This window comes from Ornithodoros turicata, chromosome 3, assembly GCF_037126465.1.
Source record: "Ornithodoros turicata isolate Travis chromosome 3, ASM3712646v1, whole genome shotgun sequence".
Lineage (NCBI taxonomy): Eukaryota > Metazoa > Arthropoda > Arachnida > Ixodida > Argasidae > Ornithodoros > Ornithodoros turicata.
Window position 1 is genome coordinate 102076686 of NC_088203.1, and position 26394 is coordinate 102103079.

General features: G+C 46.1%; 3 long non-coding RNA genes across 4 annotated transcripts; 1 reads left to right on the top strand and 2 right to left on the bottom strand.

The window, feature by feature from the left end:
- Nucleotides 1–2501: 2501 nt before the first annotated feature.
- On the bottom strand, nt 2502–3441 carry LOC135387563 (uncharacterized). The gene is made up of 2 exons (XR_010421198.1): nt 3244–3441; nt 2502–3104 (listed from the first exon to the last, which is right to left on the bottom strand). It is a non-coding gene; the product is annotated as an uncharacterized LOC135387563 (long non-coding RNA).
- Nucleotides 3442–6956: 3515 nt separating this feature from the next.
- On the bottom strand, nt 6957–7781 carry LOC135387562 (uncharacterized). Its single transcript, XR_010421197.1, has 2 exons — nt 7636–7781; nt 6957–7502 (listed from the first exon to the last, which is right to left on the bottom strand). It is a non-coding gene; the product is annotated as an uncharacterized LOC135387562 (long non-coding RNA).
- Nucleotides 7782–8172: 391 nt separating this feature from the next.
- On the top strand, nt 8173–25788 carry LOC135387564 (uncharacterized). Of its 2 annotated transcripts, none has more exons than XR_010421199.1 (5): nt 8173–8394; nt 15823–15935; nt 16909–16999; nt 19014–19192; nt 25597–25788. It is a non-coding gene; the product is annotated as an uncharacterized LOC135387564 (long non-coding RNA). The 2 variants fall into 2 exon arrangements; XR_010421200.1 differs by lacking the exon at nt 25597–25788 and adding an exon at nt 23431–23558.
- Nucleotides 25789–26394: the final 606 nt, after the last annotated feature.

Consider the following 26394-nt stretch of genomic DNA (forward strand, 5'->3'; position numbering starts at 1 on the left):
ACAAGCAACATACATACTTATACAGTACATTGTACAGAAATATAAAACGAGCACTAGCCTGCATGAGCGGTGCGCAAGGCGAAAAATGTGTTGTGGATTGATTTCAACCTGATTTTCAACAAAGCGAGTTAAAAACAATGGCAGATTATGTTACAGAGACTGGTGGCCATAATTCGTTCTTGCATGAGGCACATTCCAAAGGTTTATCTTAGGAAAATTGTGTGTAACTTCTTTTAATTCTAACGTAATAATATTTTGACATTTATACCTCTACTAACTTGCTAACTAACTAACTAACTACATTTTCCTATAGAAACAAATAGACAGTATTCATACCGATCAAGCACGTTTAAAACGTTAAACAGCTTAAAGTGCTTTTCAGTAGAGACACGGTAACCAATATTAACTATATAATTTGAATGATTTTTTCTGCAATACTAGAAGTCTATTTAAATTAACCTTTGAAGTAGTTCCCCAAATTGAATGGCAATGCGATGAATAAAAAGGGAGTTATACAACAATAACAAAATTATAAGCGGAAACACATGTCTGCACATAGCAGTCATACCTATACAGCTTTGCAGAGTTTATTTTTCAATATAATCAATATTCCCATCCCAAAGTAATTGATCATTCAGCCATAATACGCCGAATAATGACCCTCAGAATAGCTCAGGATACATATCTCCGCAATCTAGTTTCATAACCACTTATTTGTGCTTCTCTGCATTCCACAGCGTCTTCACAGTTGAGCAGATCTTTACAACTGTAAAGAATTGCCTTCCGACTGCACGTAGTACACCTTTGACAGGGGAAGCTAGAAAAGGACGACGTAGTGCACAGGCCGAGCTGTACTGGCCATCTTGCACAAGCATTCCGGCAGTCTATTATAGGAGCCTCGAAAGAACTTGTTCTTCCACTTAATGCAGCTGGAGTCTGAATTTTTGATCCGTGAACCCATTCGCGCGATTTTATCTAAAAATAAAGCTGGAATACGTCCCCCCCCCCTCCCCCTCATCTGTCCTACCTTTCGTTCCTCGCACTGAACCTATAGAAAAACCAATCGCACATAGGCGTATATATGAAGGGGGCGCGGGAATATGTTTAATAGAACAGAAAAGAAAGGAAAAAAATGGAAATGTCAGCCAGGCTAATGCTGGCTTGCTATTCCAAAAAGGGAGACTCAAAATGAGCACAAAAAAAAGTAGGAAGGAAACAAAAAAGTAGGGAAAAAAAAGAAGAGAAAGGAAAACAGTTAGTGCAGCACAGGCACGACATGGCACGCGAAAGCCCAGTCAGACGGCAGACGCAAGGCCCGAGTCTTTGAGGAAGTGGAGCAGGGCTGTGGTGACTGCCCACTGGGTGGGCCGAGGGACGGGACCACGGCGGGTGGCCATGGACATTGTGTTGCAGCCAAGCTTTTATTTGCGCAACTGGATAGGTCGTTTTCCGACCAGCTTCTCGCTGTGTCTTGGCAACAACGTAAAGGGGAGAGGGGGCTATTAATTTCGGTTTACTGGCTCGACTGGTCGGACTAGCGAAGCTCATACGAGAGAAGTCATGGGAAGTAACTTTTCTTGAAAAGGTAACTATTAGCTACATGAGAGGCTTTTTTTTTTTTTATCTCGGCCACTTCACAGCTTTGGATTTTGATGCGACGGTTCAACATTCTCTTGGGAGGAATACAAGACCATCGCGAAGGAATGATCTGCCGACGTGGTGCTGTCAGCCCAGGAAGATGAACGAGACTTCAGATCCAAGATTCCTTCAATTAGGAGGAACTAGAGAGGTGCAGACAAAGCAGTCCTAGGTCTCCGGAATCCCACTAAGTGCACCAGTCGTAGGGCTAATCAGTGTTGGTAGGGACGTCTTTGGGCTCAAGCGTGTGATTAGTTAAACCAATTCTTTTTTCAAGTTTTTTTTTTATCTCGTTCAAATTATACTTAATCTTGAGTATCACCTGAACGAGTTGGATCATCTCAATTGCACGGCATTCTTTAAGAACACCGTGAGTGTTTGAAAATAAAGGACTTCGCCTGTGCACATACGGTTGTCCGTAAAGTAACAGTTACTTAATCTTAAGTGCAACTTTGTTTTGAAAAGAACTTATTTTGACTAACAATCCCATGACAGTAATACTGTGTTGCCGAATCAATCCTTACCAACCACGGCTGCTCCGAATGTACCGAAGCACCACAATGTACTGAAAGTGCACAGTAAGGCCAATGCTTTTTACGTGGGGTGCTATAAGCCCAATCGTAAGACCTACCAGCCACCATGATGCTGAGCCCGAAAGAAAGTGTTCCTTTTATTTTTTTCATATACCAGACAAAGCAAACTACAAAGAATTCGTCAACACAGTCGCATTCATTGCGAAAATCACTCCAGTGAAGGTTCAAGTGGAACAGCGACTCTCGCTGCTGTATACGCTGTGCCAACACGAGTCAGGCTGAATGCTTGACTACTACCCTAGTATACCCCCTGGGTGCACTAGCCTAGGGACAAATATTCAATCATTTTATTGATCCCATTTCGATATTCACAGTTGTGCCGCATGCTTACAGCTGTTCGGGACGGAGGCGTAGCTTGTGTCCCCTTGGCTCATTGAAGCTACTTCAGAATGGAGTCGCAGAAGTGGCTGCAGTAAGGCTTAATGGACGTGCGTACGGCCATCCCGAAGGAGCAGTATGGTTGCTTGGAGATCTGTGTCCTCGTCATCTTCACGTGGTGGCTATAGGTGGTCTGCAGTAGAACAGCGGCGAAAGGTTGGTGATACGAAGCTGTTCAACAATGGCATTTCCCTGGTGTCAGACGCAGGTATGCCGCTGAAGGCTGGTAATCCGGGGTAGCTGGTACACCTTGTTGAAATGCGTTAAAACCCCTAGTGGTGGGCACAGACAAGGTTAAACCAAGGAGACTAAAGGAAGGACGAACACACCGAGCAGCGTTAGTTATCCTCTTGTCTCCTTGGTTTCACCTTGTTTGTGCCCAACACTAAGGGTAAACGCTTTTAACCGAAGAATACCGGAACGCCTGCCTGGAGTTGATTGGTCTCTGTCCCAAAGAAACTCAGTCCACGGCATCGCTGCAGCTAGTGTGCGTACCTGCAATAGAAGACAGTAATTAGCCCAGTGAATCCGACTAGGGACGTGGCTCTGCATATGGTAACTTTGCAACGTCAAGAAAACAGCATGCCAACGCCAACATTCTAGAGTCACAACCAAACATTTAGGAAATTCTCACCTGTGAACGCACCTGGTGCATCTACATGTTCCTAACGCGTTGTCGACGCAGAGGGGAATCCATACCATGGCAAGAAGTCCTCACAGCAAACAGACTCTTGGCGAAGAGTGCGCCAAACAGAGTTTAGTTCCATGGCGTTGTTGTAGACTGTCCTTCCTCCGGCTGCGACGAAGCGCCACTAAAGACACAGCAGAACGCCAGCGCTTATATCCTTTTGAAAGATTATATTCTTGCGCCCTCTACATAATACCACGTGACGTGATTTGCATCAGGGTAAGGATGATATCCAATTGGCGGCACAGTGGTGCGTACCACACTAATGTCAGCGATAAACTGCTGATAATGACTGTCCATGCCTTGCAGCTGAATGAACTGGAAGCTACATGGGGGCGACCGGCAGGTACCTTATCGGTTCATCATTTCATTTCGCTGCACTGACCGAGCATGTAAACAACTTTTAACCACCCGACCACCCCTGCGTACTTTCTCTTTGGGCCTTCCCTAACGCTAATCGCCCTTGGGGTGTGTCTCGCACTCATTCTGTGCCTTCCTGGGTTATCGGGCTTGTTACATTCACGTGTTGTATGACCGGGGCGGTTGTACACGTGATTGCAACGGCCGTGCAATTTCGTACGGCCTTCGTCTGGTAGTCTTGTTGGGCAGTGCCAACGATGCCGGAAGACACTGACCAGGACTTCGTGGGAAATGTCCAAGTTTAACGATTCCAGGAGTGCGAACTTCCGGTGCGGAACGTGGGCAGCTCTGCGGCAAGACGCGGGAACTCTGGTAACTTGTTACGCATCTTATGTGACTGTGTGGTGCGACATATATTTTCGGTAGCTAGCTAGCACAGTTACATCACCTTTCTCCCACTCTCAGAATTTTGCGTCATCAACATTATGCAGTTTCCATCAGCATTATGCAGTTTCCATCAGCATTGTTATTTATTTAATTATTCGAAGTTATAACCGCGTGGCTCAGAGGGGAGCCGGGGGCGTTAGAATGTATATCGAGCACACTTTAAGTGCAACCTTGCGGATATCAGCCTAGACGGTCAGCATTAAATTCCAGGGAAACTTCCAGAGCTCTTTCTCTTTTCTTTTTCCTCTTTTTGCATGCCTCAATTTTTTTTTTTTTTTTTTTCCTATAGCTCAGCAAGTATAGTACATTTGCATTTTCTTCGCGCGTTTTATTGAATTCGATATGATTCTTGACATCCGGAGTATGAAGTATGAGCTCGACATGCGCTCGAAGTACGAGTATGTGTATGCTCGAAATATCGTGAAAGCCATTTCACGATATTTCGAGCATACACATACTCGTACACATACCTTTGTAGCGATTCGGGGAAGGTAGATTGAATCAAAGTCCTCAGGTCGCGCAGACGCCGATATTAGGAGCAGAGACTGTTGTTCTAATGGGTGCCGTGGAAGAACAGTATCTATTTGAAATACCAGCATTCCGCACTTGGTGGCCTTCGTATATGTCTCGGATGACGTTACTAGGGGGATGGCGTCGCCCGATACATGTGTTTTTGTTTTGTTTCCGCAAGTTAAATCTCATCTTCGACGCATGAGGCTCCTTCACCATCTCACATTGTGGGTGAAAGAAAGACGCGTCTCCGAAGACGCGCAAGGAATAAAAGAAAGAAAAAAACTGTGTTCCCTCACGAATTTTTTGCGGACGATCTACGGAACGAATTTTTGTTCTGAAAACGGCTACGATATCGGGTCACCGAAAGGAACAAATGTTATCATTGGGACTTCGTAGCTTTTATAATCAGAAAGTTAATTAACGATTTTAACGTAATTAGTGATTTGGCGGTTGAGCAACATATGGCCAAGAAGGTCCGCCGGCCCAGAGATGATAGAAGTGAAGACAGCATGTATATAGCCCTTAGTTTTTTTTTTATAAAAAAATCTGTATCGACAAAAAAAAAAGACACCCAGTATAAAACGAGCACTAACAGGCAAGAGCAGTGTTCAAAGTGAAAACGCTTTTTTGGACTGAATTCAACCTGGTTTTCAAAAAAGCGATCTAAATTGATTGGCAGATTATGCGACAAAGACTGCTGCCCATAATTCGTTCTTACGCTAGGGACATTCCAAAATTTTATCTTACGAAAATTGTGGGTCACTTCTTTTAATTCTGACATAATAGGATTTGGACATTTATACGTTTTCCTATACAAACAGACTAGACACTGTTCATACAGCTCAAGCACGTTTAACACGTTAAACAGCTTCAAGTGCTTTTCATTAGTGTCATGGTAACCAATATTAACTATATAAGTTGAATGATTTCTTCTGCAATACTAGAAGTCCATTTAAATTCTCCTTTGAAGTAGTTCCCCAAATTAAATGACAATGCTGTAAGTGAGGCATAAAAAGAGAGTTATACAACAACAACTCCAGCGGAAACACATGTCTGCACCTAGCAGACATACCTACAGCTTTGCATAGTTTATTTTTCAATATAATCAACATGCTCATCCCAAAGCAATTGTTCATGAGAAATAATTCAGTCATAATACGCCGAATAATGGCCATCAGAATAGCTCCGGATACATATCTCCGCAATCTAGTTTCATAACCACTTATCAGTGCTCGTGTTCGTTCCACAACGTCTTCACAGTTGAGCAGAACGGCAGATCTTTACAGCTGTAACGAATTGGCTTCCGGCTGCACGTAGTACACCTTTGACAGGGGAAGCTAGTAAAGGACGACGTAGTGCACGGGCGAAGCTGCACTGGACAACTTGCACAAGCATTGCGGCAGTCTATTATAGGAGCCTCGAAAGAACTTATTTCACTTAATTGAGTTGGAGTCTGAATTTTTTATCCGGGAACGCATTCGCACGATTTTATCTGAAAATAAAGCTGGAATACGTCCTGATCTGTCCCACCTTTCTTTCCTCGCACTGAACCTATAGAAAAACCAATCGCGCATAGACATATATATGAAGAGGGCGCGGGAGTATGTTTAATAGAGTGAAAAGAAATTAAATTTAAATGCCAGCCAGGCTAATGCCGGCTTGCTATTCCAAAAAAGGTACTCAAAATGAGCACGAAAAAAAAAAGGTAAACAGTGCAGCACAGGCATGACATGGCACAAGAAAGCCCTGTCCGAGGGCCGACGCAAGGCCAGAGTCTTTCAGGAAGCGGAGCAGGGCTATGGTGACTGCCCACTGGGTGGGCCGAAGGACGGGACAGAGGAGGGTGGCCATGGACATTGTGTTGCAGCAAAGCTTTTATTTGCGCAACTGGATACATGGGTAAGTCGTTTTATGATCAGCTTCACGCTGTCTCTTGGCAATGACGTAAAGGGGAGATGGGGGCAATTAATTTCGGTTTACAGGCTCGACTGGTCGGACGAGTGAAGCTCTTGCTAGAGAAGTGGCTCGGTTACTACGCGAGGCTTTTTTTTTTTTTTCGGCCACGTCACGGCTTTGGGGGGCAATAGGCTTAATCAAGACCTACCAACCACCATGATGCTGAGCCCGAAAAAGAAAGTTCCTTTTATTCTTCCATATACCAGGCAAAGCAAATTACAAAGAATTTGTCAACACTCTCGCATTGATTACGAAAATCACTTCAGTCAAGCTTCAAGCGGAACAACGACTTTCGCTGATGTATACGCTATTTCGCCTACCAAAACGAGTAATGCTGAATCCCTTTACTACCCTAGCATACCCATTGGGCGCACTACCTTACGTACAAATATTCAAGCATTTTATTGATCCCATTTCGATATTCACAGCTGTTCGGGACGAAGGCGTAGCTTGTGTCACCTTCACTCATTGGAGCTACTTCGGAATGAAGTCGCAGAAGTGGCCTGAAGGAGCAACGCAGTTGCTCGGAGATCGGCGTCTTCATCTTTCACGTGTTAGCTCTAGGCAGTCTGCAGTAGACCAGCGGCGGAAAGTTGGAGGTATGAAGCTGTTCAGTGGCATTTCCCTCGTGTCAGACGCAGGTATGCCGCAGAAGGCTGGTGATCCGGGGTGGCTGATACACCTTGTTGATAAGCGTTAAAACCCCTAGTGCTGGGCGCAAAGAAGGTGAAACCAAAGACTAAAGGAAGGACGACGAACACACCGAGCAGTGTTAGTTATCCTTTCGTCTCCTTGGTTTCACCTCGTTTGTGCCCAGCACTAGGTTTTAACGCTTGTATCCGAAGGATCTCGGAACGCCTTCCTTGAGTTCATTGGTCTCTGTTCCAAAGAAACTCAGTCTACGGCATCGCTTCAGCTAGTGTGCGTACCTGTAATAGAATACAGTAATTAGCCCAGCGAATACCTAGTGATGTGGCTCTATATGGTGACTTTGCAACGTCAAGGAAACAGCATGCCAACATTCAAGAGTCGATCACAACCAAACATTTACGAAATTCTCACCTATGAACGCAGCTGGTGTATCTACATGTTTCTAACGCATTGTCGACGCCGAGGGGAATCCATACCATGGCAAGAAGTCCTCACAGCAAACAGAGTTTAGTTCCATGGTGTTGTTGTAGGCTGTCCTTCCTCCGGCTGCGACGATGCTCCACTAAAGACAAAGCAGAACGCCAGCGCTTATATCCTTTTGAAAGATTATATTCTTGCGCCCTCTACATAATACCACGTGACGTGATTTGCATCAGGGTAAGGATGATATCCAATTGGCGGCACACTGGTGCGTACCACACTAATGTCAGCGATAAACTGCTGATAATGACTGTCCATGCCTTGCAGCTGAATGAACTGGAAGCTACATGGGGGCGGCCGGCAGGTACCTTATCAGTTTATCATTTCATTTCGCTGCACTGACTGAGCATGTAAACAACTTTTAACTACCCGACCACCCCTGCGTACTTTCTCTTTGGGCCATCCCTAACGCTAATCGCCCTTGGGGTGTGTCTCGCACTCATTCAGTGTCTTCCTGGGTTATCGGGCTTGTTACATTCACGTGTTGTATGACCGGGACGGTTGTCCACGTGATTGCAACGGCCGTGCAATTTCGTACGGCCTTCGTCTGGTAGTCTTGTTGGGCAGTGCCAACGATGCCGGAAGACACTGGCCAGGACTTCGCGGGAAATGTCCAAGTTTAACGATTCCAGGACTGCGAACTTCCGGTGCGGAACGCGGGCAGGTCGGCGGCAAGACGCGAGAACTCGGGTAACTTGCAACTTATTATGCATCTTACGCGACTGTGTGGTGAGATATATATTTTTGGTTGCTAGCTAACACAGTTACATCACCTTCTTCCACTCTCAGAATTTTGCGTCATCAACATTATGCAGTTTCGATCAGCATTAGTATTGATTTAATTATTCGGAGTTATAACTGCGGAGGCGGGGGGGGGGGGGGGGGGGGTTAGAATCGAGCAAACTTTGAAGTGCAACCTTGCGGATATCAGCCTAGACGGTCAGCATTAAATTCCAGGGAAACTTCCAGAGCTCTTTCTCTTCTCTTTCTTTCTTTTTTTTCCCCTTTTTACATGTCTCAATTTTTTTTTCCCTATAGCTCAGCAAGAATAGTATATTTGCATTTTCTTCGCGCGTTTTATATGAATTCGATGTGATTCTTGACATCCGGAGTATGAAGTATGAGCTCGACATGCGTTGAAGTATATGTATGGTTGAAATATCGTGAAATGGCCTTTGTAGCGATTCGGGGAAGGTAGATTGAATCGAATTCCTCAGGTCGGGGAGACGCCGATATTGGGAGCAGAGACTGTTGTTCTAATGGGCACCGTGGAAGAAGAGTATCTATTTGAAATATCGGCGTTCTGCACTTGATGGCCTTCGTATATGTCCCGGAGGACGTTACTAGGGGGATGGCCACTCGCTTCGGACACAATCCAGGCATTTTCATCTTTCCCTTTCTTTTATTTTTCTTTTCCTTTCTTTTATTTTTCTTTTCCTTTCTTTTTTTTTAGGAAATCGACGAGTAAGACCACCAGACACCAATGAACAAGCACAATGACCTTTGAGCACGTCCTGTACGTGCTGTCTGGTGTGTTTGGTGCCTGTCCGGCGTGTTTCTGGTGTCTGCTGTCTGTGTCTGGTGGCTGTGTCTGGTGTCTGCTAGTCCGTATTCTCCGTATTTTTCAACCAAGGAGACCCGCTTTCTACGCAAAGCGTTTTTTTTTTAACTTGTATGGAGATGTTTTTCCTTTTTTACCCAATCTAACTCTAATCTTGCTTAAAACTGCGAAGCATATACGGTGTAAACAAAGCACGCGCGACTCTGCATGTCCTTGGTACCGTATCCGCTTGCTCATCCGAAAGTTTCGGGTTCGAACCCAACCGAAGACGTTTTAGTCAAAGTTCGCCGTTGGCAGTTTTCCGGGCGCGACTCTGCATTTTATCGTCACATAACATTTAGTACCAGTAGTTCATTTCGATCACTTTATTGCGAGGTAACGCCCTTTGAAAAATACATTCCTTCGATTCGACTATAAAGTTGCAGATTCGATTCGGAATTCGAGCTGAATGTATAATAATAATTCGATAATCGATTCAGTATTTGGAAGACTCGACTTTTCGCATAGCCCTACCCTCAGGTGAACTAAATTAGTCGACGCACGTTTGTCAGGGTCATAGCTGTCTCGCGAGGCCAAAATTTCAAGTTTCACCTTGGGTTCGAACTTTCGTACGTTCAACTTTTAGTGGATCCGAAGGTGTTCGCGATAGCAGTTCCGAAAACATGATAATTAAGCCTTATCTCTTGGAAATGGCTGGTGTGACTTTAGCGTGCTGTTTTCGTAGAGAGCTTTCCTATCTACGAAAAAAAAAAGTTCTGATTGCTAAATGCTAGATAGCTTACTACTCCTGACATACGAACACGTGTGAACTCCTTTACACAAAGGAACACCTAACGGAAAGGCGTTGCATGACGTGGCACTCGGCAAAGGAGAATCTCCTCTTACGAAGGGTTCCTTTTGGGAAGCCGAGATCGGCTATCTCCTTTTCATCCGTAAAGGCGCGTGGCGTAGCCTCGAACGAAAGGCGACACGACGACAACACTCTCGAACGAAGGATAGACAGTGTTTTCATTTTTCAAGTATTTTTGAAATGTGAAGTATTTGTGTGAAGTATGTGAAGTATTTGAAAACAGTGTTTTCATTTTGCTGTTGCAGTGCGTATTTTGAATTCATTGATCGTATTTTTATGTTTACTCTTACTATGTCGTACGTGTAGGCTGGTTCCAATGGAAATATCTAGCGCGATATCTCTGGGTATATTTTTCGAACGAAACACCAAAAGGAGTTCGCTCTTGCCGTGTGTCACCGGCACGAACTCCTTTTGCGAAGGTGTCCATTGCAGCTGTAAAGGAGCCCTAATGTAAAGGAGTTCAAACGTGCCTGTATGTCAGGGGCATTAGTGAATCGTTCTCATTCAAACAGTTCGCGAACTATACCTCTTCTTATTGGCCCTCCGCGAAACACCGTTCGCGAACCGTTTAAGCGAAAACGATTCACTAAAACTCGCTGTTATCCTCACGACTCACTGAATCGAATCCCTAACCCTAGCCGTACTCATCACAACGAGGTCGTCATTGGAAGTGCTATTGCTCCACCCTCATTGCTTCTTCGATGCGGTTCTCACGATCCTATGAGGAACAGTTATGCCTTTTCCCCGGGTGTAGCGCAAGAGGCAACGAAGGCCGTCGTCAATGCCTCTCGTTTCCGAGGGTTCCGTTTTGCTTGACTGCCCGTGGAAGAAGCGATGCTATTTGAGAAAGGAATAAAGACGGCTAGTCATTGGATAAGAATAGAGAAAGAATTCCACGGAAGCTTACCATGATTCACTAACTTCCTAGAGGAACAATTACATAGTGAAATATGTATTTGCTCCTTTGTTATTAAAAATTCAAAATCTTCAAGTGAGAAAGTGGTATGGAATGGAGGATTTTAACTTTCTGTCCTCGTCCTGGAGCGGTCCAGGAAGAAATGTCTCCGGAACAAATGGCCCCGAAAAATTGTTCCCGGAAAAAATGCCCCTGGAAAAAATGTCCCCTGTGGAGCATTCACTTTTGGTACGCGTGGACTGGTTGACTTCGGACGTTGACTTTTTACTAGGACGGTGTGAATGTTTGTATTTTTGAGAAGCGAGTAATCGTATATCCAGCCAAGTGTGCGTGTTGTATCAACAAACGTGACAATTGATTGCACTGTATTTTCTACGCGAGATCGTAAGTGAAAGTGGCCCAAGCTTTCCAAGTAAAAACACTTAATAGGTGGTTAGGTATTTTAGTATTTATTTTGAGTCCGAGGACTTCAAGACCGGCAATATCGCATCCGGCGATTTGGCAACAATTCCACGCGTACCAAACGTGAATGTTTCTCAGGGGACAGTTTTTCCGGGTACATTTCTTCCGGGCACATTTTATCCGGTTCCCGTGCTGGAGTAGCCAGTCCCGAGGAGTTTGGGACTAACCTCTTCACTTTTTTATTTTACCAATCAGTCAATCAACTTTTGTGCCCCTATTCGTCTACGCAAACGGCAAGACACACGCGCGAACAGAACGGGAAAAAATGTGCCGACACGGATCAAAATGGTTTCTTTCATGAGAATACGAGCTTCTCACAACCAACTGGAAACTGCACCTACTGTCGCCTATATGTCTAGCGTACCAAGTGTCTGAACGGGGCCATTATGTTGCGTTGTAGCAGATGTTATGTATCCGTTATGTTGCCGTATCATTCCCCTTCTGCCTGTTATATCCACAAACAGGCAGCCAACCATAAAACTCGCGCTTTTGTTCAGTTCAATAGGACAATTGCCGCCCGCCGTTTCCCGTCTGAAACTGCATTGCGACACGTGTGTGTCGTTTCCAAAACGCGCAGCAAACTGCGCATGAAATGCGGATTGTGACTTTGGAGCGGAGCTTTCATTTAGTAGCGCGTGCCCCCCCCCCCCTCCCCCCCCCCCCTCCCCCCCTCTTGAGCCGTTGGGATGAGTGATGCGATATATGGTGTACGGAGGCCGGACGAAATTTTGAGAAATGAAGCCTTACGACTGGCTGTGTTCGCCTCCTCTCTCTCTCTCTCTCTCTATCCCTCTCTCTCTTTTTTTTCGCAGTTAAATTTTCCAATCATTAGTGTCACTGCTGTCGACTAGCTGTTGGATCTTTGGCATACCTGGGTAGTAATGTCATTGCTGTAATGAAATTATAGTAATGAATTACTTTTTCTGGTAATTTGTAATGTAATTCATTACTTTTGACATTATGTAATTTGTAACGTAATTCATTACTTTTGACATTATGTAATTTGTAACGTAATTCATTACTTTTGGCATTATGTAATTTGTAATGTACTTTAATTACATTTGGGCAGTAATTTTAATGACATTACTCATTACTTTTTACAAAAGAATCGAGTGTTCAGGTTAACGGTTTGTGGCATGGATAATCATTGTTTGCGCGCCCCATCCTCCGAACAGTCTTCCTGTTGCCGTGATACATTGTGTCGTCTTCGTCTCTACAGTGTGGAACGATACGTCATACGTGGCACCCTGACATGTAGAAGAGACAGATAGAAGAGTGTGATTTAGCTCGCAGTAATGACTTAGTAATGTTATTACTTTTTCCAAGTAATTGTAATGTAATTTCATTACATTTTCAATTACAGTAATGAGTAATGTAATTTAATTAAATTCTAACTGGAGCAATGAGTCATGTAATTTAGTTACGTTTTAGAAGTAATTTACCCAGGTATGATCTTTGGGATTCCATGTGGCAAAACGTCATCAACGGCGGTAATTCTTGCTCGTAAAAATTTCTTATCACTTATTTAGAAACCGTCAAAGTTTAGATTGCATTTATCTCCCGGTGCCGTCGCGCAACTTCAATGGAGAAGGCCTATACTAGTGCACACGTAACACCGTGTACAAATAGAACGCGAGGCTGCTTCGCTGATCCTCCCCGCCTTCACAAAAACGTTATGGAATTTTTGACGAGTGATTTAGATCCTGTTGACTCGTCGTCTGCAAATGCGAGTGTTCATTCTTGCCTTACGCGCGCCCAGACTTGTACGTATTTGGAGTATTGTATTTAAAATACTGTATTTTAAATACAATTTGCGGTATTTTGGTACTCTACTCAATACTTTTTGTTTTGTGTAATTGTACTGTATTTAAAATACATTTTATGGTATTTTCTACTCAATACTCTAATTACATTTTTGGATCTCCCTCTCAAACTCTCTGTGTCTCGTCTTTCCATTATCTTGCTTGTTCAGTGGAAATTTCCTAAGTCCCTCGGACTTGACCTGGGCATTGGCCCTTCTTTGAAGTCTCCATTTAGAGATCCTGCCCCGTGTGTCCTAATCCTTGGCCAGTGAGGGTTCTATTATGTGTGCTCTGACGCGGTGACGCCGAATTCTGACCTCGCCGAGCAGTGACCTGCTAGAAGTTTGCTCTGTTCTGGGTCACATATACTTAGTGGAGTTATGTGGTATCTCTTTGTCATCTTTTTGGGACTTGTGTTTAGATTACTCCTATCACACAGCGGCGGCTTGTGTAGTGCGCGGGGTTTTGGTGATTCATGTCACCTAGCGGCGACTTGCCGCGTTGACCAGTGACCGGTGACTTTTTGCGTTCAAGGATAAATAGTATCTTAATTGTATTTCAAATACTTTTTGAAGTATTTTGTACTCTATCTTAACTACTTTAATTTTCATGTATTTATACTCTATCTTAATTACATTCTAACGTTAGTATTTATTATCTTATCTTAAATACATTTTTGAGTATCTTGTACATGTCTGCGCGCGCCTAGCGCGCGTAGGTGCTTTCCTTTTTCGCGCAGTAGCAGACGACACAATGGCAGGCGACAGTTACTCTCAGAACCAGTGTCCGAATGTCCCCTTTATTGAACAATGTTTTCGTCCTCCCGTTTCTCGCACACGCAATCGTTATACCGACAAAAATCTGTGTGGCCATTCTGCGAAGGAAAACTACAGTCCTCCCGATCAACTCTTCAGATCGATTCTGTATCTGTTCTGAACTTTTAAGCCCGCTGGAAGAACAGCTCCGTGTTAGAGCTGCGACAAAGAGAAACGCTTTCCCCGAAATTACAAGGAGGCGTGGTGAAGAGAAGTGAAACGGGTTTCATTTAGACGTACAACTAAATCGATTAATCTATCAGAGCCTTTTTGGAAGCCATCATTGTACTGGCCGCAGTTGCCATTTCACATGTAGAGAAATTGCAGCCGATATCGATCGAGCTGTAGGAGATGAAGTGTAATATCGTGAGAGAAAGGAAGAAAAACGTAGCAGTCTCGGACATGATGATTGATGAACATGAATAGGCATGAGCACGTCGTGCGCTGTCTTCCTCTGTGTTGGTACCTAGTCTTAATTGCTGCGCCTCAGACGTGATACGTTTCTTGAATGCCCATGTTAACTTCGTCTATATCATGTTATCGTTATCTCCGTGTTGTCTTTCTAAGAGCTTTATGTGTTTGTGATATTTTCATTAGCATTGAGCCTGGCTTACGCTTTGGTTCAGGCCCTCTCACCGTTTGCAACCAAATGGCACAAACCGGAAGACTTACGGGGTACCTTGCTGCGTGTTCGACTGCAGTAAAGTACTTTTTTTGTGTGAAGTCATCCTTTCAAAAGCGCTAAAACTAGCCGCACAGAGTTAAGACGACGCACCCTGAACTCTCTCTCGGTAGTGTGTTATCTTAGCTCTGTGTGTCTAGTTTGAGCACTTTCAAATGATGTCTTCAGTTTTACACCAACAGGCCCACAGAACTGTCTTTTTCTTCTCTATTTTCTTGTTGTTGTTGTTGTTTTAATCTCTCGATAACAGTACGGTAAAACAAACAGTAGAAATATTTCTTTTTTTTTATGTAAAACCAGATTATTACCAAACAAAAATTAGTTTCGTATTTATTCGCGTTTGAGAAGATACGCGACACGAGGCGCCCTCTCTTTGCAGTTTACGGACACGCACTCGCCATTTTTGTTGAGGCAATGCACGCTCTGTGCGTGGTCGCCTGCGAGTAAAAGTGCGTCACCCAAAGAGATACAACCTGCAGTAAACTGCATCATTTTTCTTATCCTCGTTTTGTTTTTCTTATCAAAGGAGTGTACGAGTTGTTGAAACATTGGCGATGCCAGCACACCGCTGCGCACTATTGAGCGTGCAGAGAGGAACTACACATGAAAACGACAAAAAGGAGCATATTCAAGAATCACCATGCGCAATGTACGCGTGCCACCATTTTTCATTGGAAATAACTTCAAAACGAATAGACAAGTAAACGTACTAAATAGTGTGCATTTTTAGAACCTTCTGTTCCAAGATAAAGCTCGGTTTTGCCTCTGATTGGCATCGTCGCCAGTTAGGGTAAGGATGAAACCAATGATGTCATCTTCCTTAACCTTTTTTCTAATTGTCTTCCCGGTCTGATATCATCGTTTTCCAAAACAGAATGACCTCTACAACAGGTGTGTCGTTGTCATTAAGCGCGATTAAATGCTTCTTTTATGTCAAATTCAACTGTAGTGTGCTCGAGACATTTAAGACAACTTGGCTTCTGTCTTAACATTGCAAGTGATCTGCCCAACCCTCTTTTATCTTCAACAGAGCTCTGTAGGCAAGGAGACAATGAGATCTCGGATCTGCCTACCACAGGGAAGGCGACATTGCATTCCAACATGGAAGGATCACCAAAGCTGACATACCCATCGTCAATGTGTGTAAGTGACGTCACCATATAGTATTCAACGGCGGTGAGCCCCTTGGTAATTGTATGTCGTCATTCATATGTTGCTGCAGATCGTTGTGCGACGACCTATTCGGCCGCTTACCATCTTAATTTATATTCATTCTTGTAAATACGTCTCATCGTCACTAAACGTTTTGTATTAGTTGTTATCCCGGCAGCCGAATCTTTTATGGGATTTCCTCTGACGCTGTCAGGCATATGTCGGCACAGTTCGCTCAGAAGTCGGCCCAGGACGCACATTCACCCCAGAGCGTTAGTCGTAACGTTACATGCCTCTGCGACGCCGACAACAACGAGCTCTTTCACCACCACCACCACCACCACTCTCTTCCTCTCTTTGTTTCTTTTCTCTTTTTTTCTTATCTCTTTTTTTCTTTTCTCTTTTTACTTCCTCCCTTTTTTCTTCCCTCTCTTTTGTCTTTTTCTTCTATTTTTGTTGCAAAGTCGAGGAACTAGTAAAACATCCTGCTTTTCCAGGAATAGTGTGGTGTAAAACTTTCAGTAAACAGTTTTAAAAGGCGATAGCTTTTCATAATGCTTTGTACAGGTATAGTGACGTACCTCACATGTGGCTGGTGGTAAGTGGCTCACTGTGACTAAATAGTGTGTAAAAAAAATTAAGCTGTCTGCACTTGTACTACTTCTGATACATATACGTCTACCTAAAAACAATTAAAAAAACAAGTCTTGCGCGCTAGATCGAATGCAAACGAAATGAGGCCATTCACTGCGGAGATAAGAACACCAGCGTAGTGCATAAAAGTAGTAGTCCGCCTGTCTCGCATAGTATAGTAAATTGAGCTGAAACCCAGTACTCAATGTCTACAAATGTATGGTAGTATGTACCAAATGTACCAAAATGCTTTTTTTAAGATACGAGCAGCGCCAGAATCGGTGTGGTTTCAAAAGTCGCAACGTATGAACGAACTTTTTATTCATTACAGCTCGCCACCGTGTGAGGAGAAACTCTGGTCGGAAAGTACTGCACAAAGAAAGGATATGCGAAGGAATGATGTCTCCCTCTATTGTGACGCGGTAAGATGCAGAGATTTAGTTAGAAGTCTGGACTATAAATATAGCGGTCTCGGCGCCGAAAAGTAGCTAGAAGTAGCCACCGAAATTGCCACCATGCCACGAACGTCATGTTTTATTTAGAAACACTGCATAACACAGGAACAGGTACAAATGCAATGTAGAAACAGATAACGAAGTAAAATGCGCGCACCATATTAAAGAATTCTTACTGACTGGACACTGTCAAAACATCTGTTTGCCGCGCATTGAGTAGTCACACAAGGGAAAGAAGTTGTACAATTGTTTCTGTACCTTTTATCATCGAGCTAGCAGTTTTAATGTGAAGAAGTTTTCCGCTGCGCAATTTGCCGCGGATACACACCCGGTACATTTTGATCAGCAGTTTCCGCATCTACTAAATACTGGCTATGATTGAGTTGGTAGTTGTCGTTCAGTCCTTGTCGTTGATGTTGAAGGCGTATTCGAAAAAAAAAACAATTTTGTTTGCTAGATCGCAAAAGTTCTCACGGTAACGGTTCCAACACGCGGTAACTCAATCCTTTAAAGCGTCTGACGTCAAAGTGCTGTGCTGTGAGGGGGGGGGGGGTATGTTTTTTTTAAAAAGAAAGGAAAGGCAGCCTTTGCGATGCAACCTAGCAAGACAGCGGGATTGCTACTCCAAAGAAAAAAGGTGAAAGAAAAAAAAAACACGGGAAAGAAGAACAAAAAGGAAAGCAAGAAAAAGCTGGACCTGGATTTAACAGCTTTCTTTCCCGCAGTGTTTCATATTGGTGGGATCTACTAATGGTGAATTCCATTGGTAGTTTTAATACAGCGTACAGTGTAGTGTGGTGGTGTGAGTTCAGCGTGGAAACGAAAAGAACAGCCCGTGAAACGCAATGCACGCAATGCAGAGTAACATGCACACTAGAGCTTGTAGGTCCATTCTTTTCGCTTGCACCGCCTGCACCGCCTGCACCAGATCTGAACTGGGTTATTTGCGTGCTGCACTTTCCTGTTGAAAAGAAAGACATTACTAATAAAGTTCCTTTCAGCTGGAAAGTGCAGCTCCCGAAAACCCGTCTTGCGTGGAGTTCAAGGTAGTGCAGTCCAGTGCAAGTGAAAAGAATGCGCTTTGTGTAAGCTTCTCTGCACCACAACGAGCAGTGAAATTCGCCATGAAACTTTTGAGGATCTGTCTGGAAGTGTGGTTTTCGCTGTTCCTGTATAGTCTCGGGTCTTACTGGTATGACTACTAAAACTAGTCATGATTATTTAAATGGTAAGATTACCATTCGAAACCTGCTCTAGGTATTTAGCGATACGAAGACTACAAAAGTGGGAGACACGTAATATCTGCAACTTTTCCCGTTTGGAGCGACTCTGTGTACTCTATACTATAACCTTATGCAACGATTCTCAATACCAATATTTTGGTTATGGCTCTTGGACACCTTGGGGTTGGATTTGTTTCCTTTTTCTATACTCTCTCTCTTCTACGTGTTCTGGAGTAGGTTGTCCCGACTTTCTCGGGATTCACATCTTTATATTTTTATTTCTATTTTTTTTATCGATCAAAATAGAATGGCGAAGAAGCATTCGTTCCCCGCGAAGGCTTTTGTTCAAACTAGGCGCCGCTCTCAGTTGGCTTCGTTAGCGGCAGATGGCACAACCAGTAGGGCAGGGCAGAAGTGATTGCGGTGCTCGCCATATAGACGTCATCCTTAATACAATCCCCATTTATACAATTTATGCCCGTCGTTTGTCGGTGCAAAAACACCAACGTGTTGCCTTACGATACTTCATATATTGCATAAATTCTCTGGCTCGAGTATTTGTTATCCAAAGCATTCGAAAACTTCCAAGTACTTTTTTTTTTTCCTTTGACAGGGAAAATTAGCTTTGGTGGGAGTAGCCCAAATTGACATCGTTTCGAGTATTAGTTTTCCATTTGCTATGTATTGACCAAATAATCCTGTTGGTCTTTGATGTGTTGCAGAAATGGCTGAATAAAATGTCTCCTCTCTATCGTCAGGGGCTGAGCGGTCACTTTCGTTACGGCCATTACCCAGTGTTTGTTGTGCATTGTCCAGCGACGAACCTGTTGCGTTCTCAGGATGGGTGGACCTGTGCTTGCGCAGTATGGCGAGGACACCACGACCAAATGTGTCCCGTGCAGTGGCGCTGCTGTGCAAGGACCCCGTGTATATCGTGGTGAGTGCCAATCGCTTTCACTGCTGTGTCACAAGGGCAGCAAAATATTTTGCGAGTTTTATGGTGACTTCTAAACCTCTCTATACGGATACACTCTCGCCCCCCCCCCCACCAATATGACAAAATTACTTGGTCAGGCCTATCATTATATCTTTACCAGATTACCGTGGGCAGTGGGGTCGAGTATCGTCTACAGAGAATGGAACACCCCATTCCTCCTCATCACAAGAAAGGTGGTGTTGTGTGGGCATAAGAGTCATGTGAGCCCTGGGAAGCGCGTGACAGAAGTCGTCTGAACCCCAAAGTATTGAGGGAGAGTGCCCCTAGGGTATATAAGACCCTTAAGGCATATGTCCCTAAGGGTATATAAGGATATAATTAGGGTTTCCCGTTTTCGGTGCTTAAGTTTTCAGAAGTTCAGTGGGTGAAATCTGTGGCTATTTCGCTCACCAGGAATCGCTGTCTTTCGGTGGTAATATTTTGAAACGTGAAGACAGCCGGTGGAAACCGGCGAAGAACGTGATGCGTTTCTATGCATACAGACAACTAACAAGTGATGTCCTTGTGTTCTTTTTCTTTCTTTTTCTGATCGAACACACCTATTCTAATTATGAAGATCTATTTGTAACTGGCCTGCATCCTGACTATCGGCAACATTAATACCCCGTGAGAAGCTAAAGACGAAATATCTGTTCTTTCAAGAACGACCTCCTGTTCACTGTCCGCTGCTGACCAGTTCAGAGCGAAGGGACAGGAAATGAAATCAAGACATTTGCAGTCGACATTTCGGCGACAGTCGGTGAATAATTATTTTAACCTAATTAAAAAAAAATGCCGGCGTACGTTTATCGGTGCTTTTCGGTAAATACAGAAGAGCGGGAACCCTAGATATAATCAATGCATGCCACCTGATGTGTTTTTCCCTGGCAATGAAATGTCCCATCCACCATTATCATCATTAAAATAAAGTTGTTGTTTGTCCCCCTGGTGATCGTCATCAGTTGAACTTGCGCTCCCACTCGTCTGCAATTCCTTTCCTTCTTATTTTCCTCGCATAAGCTGATCTAGTATGGATTATTCAATCAGTCCGAACCTTTCGCAGCTTACGTTTCCCTTTTTCTTGTTCCCACCATCATCATCTCGGTCGGTCGGTCAGCTCAGTCAGTCAAGTCCAATCAGTCAGTCAGTCAGTCAGTCAGTCAGTCCAGTCCAATCAGTCAGTCCAGTCGAGTCCAGTCAGTCAGTCAATCCAATCAATCAATCAGTCAGTCAGTCAGTCAATCCAATCAATCAATCAATCAGTCAGTCAATCAATCCAATCAATCAATCAGTCAGTCAATCAATCCAATCAATCAGTCGGTCAGTCTAGTCCAATCAGTTACTCGGCCCAGTCCAATCAGTCACTTGGTCCAATCAATCAGTCCAGTCCAGTCACCGAGTCCAAGTCCAGCCAGCCAGTCAGTCCAGCCAGTCAGTCCAGCCAGCCAGCCAGCCAGTCAGTCCAGCCAGCCAGTCAGTCCAGCCAGCCAGTCAGTCCAGCCAGCCAGTCAGTCCAGCCAGCCAGCCAGCCAGCCAGCCCAGCCAGCCAGCCAGTCCAGCCAGCCAGTCAGTCCAGCCAGCCAGCCAGTCAGTCAGTCCAGCCAGCCAGCCAGTCAGTCCAGCCAGCCAGTCAGTCCAGCCAGCCAGCCAGCCAGCCCAGCCAGCCAGTCCAGCCAGCCAGCCAGTCAGTCAGTCCAGCCAGCCAGCCAGCCAGTCAGTCCAGCCAGCCAGCCAGTCAGTCCAGCCAGTCAGTCCAGCCAGTCAGTCCAGCCAGCCAGTCAGTCCAGCCAGCCAGTCAGTCCAGCCAGTCAGTCAGTCCAGCCAGCCAGCCAGTCCAGCCAGTCAGCCAGCCAGTCCAGCCAGTCAGTCCAGTCCAGCCAGTCAGTCCAGCCAGTCAGTCAGTCCAGCCAGCCAGTCAGTCCAACCGGACGGACGGACGGACTGACGGACGGACTGACGGACGGACGGACTGACTGACTGACGGACGGACGGACGGACTGACTGACTGACTGACTGACTGACTGACGGACTGACTGACTGACTGACTGACTGACTGACTGACTGACTGACTGACTGACTGACTGACTGACTGACTGACTGACTGACTGACTGACTGACGGACGGACGGACGGACGGACGGACGGACGGACGGACGGACGGACGGACGGACGGACGGACGGACGGACGGACGGACTGACTGACTGACTGACTGACTGACTGACTGACTGACTGACTGACGGACGGACGGACGGACTGACGGACGGACGGACTGACGGGCGGACGGACTGACGGGCGGACGGACTGACGGGCGGACGGACTGACGGACGGGACGGGACCGGACCGGACCGGACCGGACCGGACCGGACCGGTCCAATCAGTCAGTCAGTTCCACTTCCACAGTTTGAGGTTGATTTTTAATAAGAAGGGCAGGCGAATGTGGAGGGAGAAACTTTGTTGATGATTTTAGGCGCGTTGACTAAGCAGTCAAAGCGCCTGTTTTATTTTTGAGAATAACCTCTTTTATGAAATGAAAGATCACCTGATCAAGAAGTACGGGTTCGAGCCCCACAGCTGACTCCCTCGTTCCTTTATTTATTTATTTATTTATTTATTTCACTATACTGTTGGCTCTGTGGAGCCTCAACAGGAGTGGGGGCACACGCCCAAGTCTTTACAATGAACATATTCCTATTCCACTTTACTGCCCTATTTAGTTCTCAATAGGACATCGTCTGTGAAAATGGTGGCTGTTATAACTCGGATGGCTCGAGTGCAAGCAGATTGAAGAACATGTTTATTCCCTGATCGTGGGCTCACGTCTGGGAGCCCGTATCCAAGGCAAGACAAAAGAAGTAGAGGGCGCTACTGTACAACTCTACAACAGTGGCAACTTTGTAAGCCTGCGTTCACACGGGGCAACTGTTCCCAGCAACTCGAAGCAACTCAAACCAACGTCTTTTGAGCAATTTCGAGTCCGCGTTCACACGCAGCAACTCGGTAGCTCCACCCACAAGCAACCTTATGGCCACCGGACAATGTGGGTTCGAATCGAACTGGTGGTATCTTTTCTTTAGCTGCTGTTTATCAGATTTCAGTCAGTTTTATTGCCCCAATAGATCATTATTGCCTTCCACAAGTGGCAACTGATAGTTCGTAAAAAAAGAAAAAGTTATTTTTCAGCTGCACCTGCAGGATTTGAACCCATGAACCCACGAACGAAATCCACAACGCCATCGGGAGTCACGTGGCAATGCTTCCCTCTCTGATTGGCCGATGCACGAGCAACTTCTCAAGTTTTCGGTCGGGGTGCGATTCCCAGCAACTCTGAGCAACTCGAGTTGCTGGAGGTTGCCGGCTGACAGCAATTCCAAAGTTGCTCATAGTTGCTGCACAAAGTTGCCCCGTGTGAACGCTGCCTAAGGCTCGGCAAAAAGGGCCCCACAGTGGTGTCGTACGCATGCTGTCCCTCTTTATTCTCTTATTATATGCGCGCGCCGCCTATGGCGGCCAGACACCAGAACTACTGCAAAGCTACAATAGGCGCGTTTACATGAAGGCGACATAAGTCGACTAGGCGAGATAGGTCGATCTCCCCTCTCCATGTAAACCCGCCTACATCGACCTAAAGGTGACGTCGACGCAGCAGAAATAAGTCGTCTCGCCTTTGCCATGTAAACCGGGCAAGTCGACTGTGCCGACGGTTTCCGCTACGTCACAGCCCCATCTGCCGCCGTGCTCAGCCCGCAATACAGAAAATAAACATGGCGACAGAGACGGTTGACGTTCCCGCCGGTGCAAGCGTTTCAAGCCAGCAGCATTGGGCATCGACTGGGCCGTTGGTAGAAGGCTTTAATGTTTATGGGCGCAGTAAAGGAAATCACACACTGATAAAACAGTATGCAATTGCAAAGCGACCACTTTAGTGCCTTGGCGGCGCTGTCATCGACTGAGTCGACTGAATTGCCCGGCGGACTAAGGCGCATCGCTTCCTGCCATGTCGCATCGCAGGCGCATCGCTTCCTGCATCGACTTGGGACGGTTTGTCCCAAGTCGATCTTTGCAATCATTCGACTGTTGCTTTCAGTCGATGTATGTGCCCATGTAAACGCAGCTAATGTGGTATGCCAACTGATAATGCGACTTGCACGAGGTGTCTTTTGTCGTCAGCAGCTCAAGGTTCACCTTTGTTGCGAATGCAGGTGCTTGGTTGGGTGAAGCTGCGCTGTGTGGTGACTGCAACGTGGACGTCGTCGTGGGCGCTGTAGCTGCCGCGAATGCCACAGATGTACCCATTTTCAGGGTGAATGACAGTGACAGTGAAAATGACAGTGACAGGATCTGGGAAGTCTTTCACTGATGCCAATAACCAAACGTACAGTGTTATCCGCGGTTGAAGATTTAATAGACTTAGAAGACGACTTGAATGGATGTATTCCAATTACCGAGTTCAAAAACGAACGCAGAGCTTCAGGAATGCCTCTGGTCTGGTTCCAATGCTTCGAACACGAGATTGTCCTTCTACTGGGTGTATCCAAAGCCACCCACTTACCACTCTACCACTTACGGCAATGCAGGCTTAACTTTTCATCAAAATTTCGGAGCGTCATTTTGCTTTTCAGCTTTCCGAAAAATTGAAAGTGCATAAATATCCCAAAGTCACGGATTCGAGCTTCGAGTCTTCAGCAACTGCTGTGCGCAGAGGACCTTGGAGATCGGCGGCCGTCGCAATTTCTTGCGTCACAGGCAGCACCTTCTCGGCGAGCGTGCCGCCAGCTTCGATGAACCCTTGCTCAAGGAGCTCCTCTTGCAGCGACTCCCACCAGCTGTGCAGATGCTACTCGAGCCACCACCCTTCCCGTCGCCCAACTTGCGGAGCATGCCGTTAGGTGTCAGTTCCGACTATCTCACCCGTCCAACTTTCCGAAACTCCGACGCCGTCCGCCTGTCGTGCCCCGTGCCCACTTCTTTCTGCACCAGCGGAAGACCACAAAAGTACCGCCCTTGAAGAGCTGCAGGACGACGTGCGGAACATAACTTCCCTGCGGTCGTTTTGCCACGTGTGCAGCCCAACGCCCATGGCCGCAGCGCCACCCATCGCCGACGTCAGTCAAGATCTCCCACCGGGACCCGTCGTTCCTCGCCGGCGCCTCAAGAGAATCCGACGGAGTTCTGTTGGTTCCTCTGGTAGTTCGGCGCAAAGCTCGAAGATGCCAATCACCTTGCGCCTGGACGGGAAACCGCCTCCGGGTTCGCTAACGGCGGCGGCTTGAGGTGGCGGCATGCAACGGCCTGGTGGAGCGTTTCCACCGCCACCTCAAGCAAGCCATCATGGCCCACGGTGGCCGTGCGAACTGAACGGATAACCTGCCGTCCATCCTCTTGGGCATCCGAGCGGCAGTTAAAGTCGACCTTCGTTGTTTGTCGGCGGAGCTGGTAATATGGGACCCATCTTCGCCTACCCGACGACATCTTTGCACCTCCATCCGTCCCTTGCACGGATCAGTCTGCTTTCGTTGCCCGCCTCAGACAAGATTTTGCCCCGCGTCTGTTCACTCCGACCCGAGCCGTAGCATCACCTGCTCCCCTTCGTGCCCTCTGAATTGTGGTCGACGTCTCACGTTTCCCCTCGGATGGACCGCCTTCGTCTCGCGCACGAGCTTCCGTATTCAGGGCCTTACAAGGTTCCGTGCCGTTCACGGCCGGCCTGAATCTGTTTCCATCGACAGGCCTGCCTTCATCGACAACGCTCCTCGAGTTTCTTCACTGTCCGGACCCTGCGTTCCAGCATCTCTTACGCCCGTGGCGGTGAAGCACGTCACCTGGACCGACTCTGTACCCCATGCGCCCTCTGATCCGGAGCGACGCTAACCTTCCGGTCCTATCGGTACTCTGAGCAGGGGGGTAGTTGTGGTGACTGCCGACGACGAAGCCGGTCAACTTGCGCCGCCCAGGGAGCGCGCCTGAGCTTTAGAGCATGCCGAATAAATCATTCCTTCGTTATTGGGCATGCTGGTCGGACCTGTCTCTCTTACCTCTAGCTGGGATAGCTTCCCACATGTGACCACTTCCGACAATTCGTGGAAGTGCGCAACGTTCACTGACGGCATTCATATTTTGCGCATTGAGTGCGTTCAGCGATGTTGATCGCTCCAAGTCTCAGATATTTTATTGAGTTAAAATTATTTAGTATTTTATTATGTTCGATAAAATTAATATTTTTTTACTTCATGCCGCTACTTTTGATAAATATTCTGTCACGCGATACAGTCCGCAGGGGCACTCTGAGAACGAAACGCTCCAAAGTATAACCTTCCGGATAACGGCCGCTCAGTCATGACGATAAATAAGTCCTACGTATTTTGCAGGTGAAACTGCGGGACTACAACAACGGCTTGCAACATCAGGCCGTCCAGTTCTCCAGCCCCAGCAAACGAAACATTGTAACATCGATCTGCTGCTGAACGGAGCTACTGATCAATATTTTCTGTGCTACTCCAGTGAGGTGTCACCCCCGTACAAAATGCTACGTTTGTTTAATAAAACTTTGTTCTACGAGAGATCTGCGTACTTTCTTATAAGGAAAGAGATTCTAGAGCAAAAGATGTGCAAAGACCACAGCCAGAGTCGCCTACCTAGAAAAAGAAGTGGTCGGGAAAGGATACCTTACAGTACTTTTCTCCAAAGACGAAGTCCAGGTATGTAATTTCTTTAGAAGTCCGTGAGACGGATCACCCCCTTTTTACTAACGAATTATTGTACCTTAAGCGCGTGAGTTCTAGGTGAAACCCAGAAATTCAGTCGGTAACCTTGAGACGACAGACGCGCGCGTAAGCGGTTCGTAACCGTTTGTTAATGGATTAGTCCATCAGGGTGGTAAGCATCATCCCTTGGAAGAGTCCACTAATGGACTCTTCCGAGGAGTGGACTCGTCCGGGGAGGGAAAGGACCCCCCTTGGAAGAGTCCAATAATGAACTCGTCCAAGGGGGGTCCTTTCCCTCCCCGGACGAGTCCACATCGTTCCGTTCACCTTGATCGACCTTGAATAACCTTGGACGACCTCCCATTGACCTCTACTTAACCTCTAAGACGACCTTTTCACGACCTCCGAGTTTCCAGGATTTCGTTCGAAAACGACTCAAAATTTTTTCAGTGGGGGCACCTT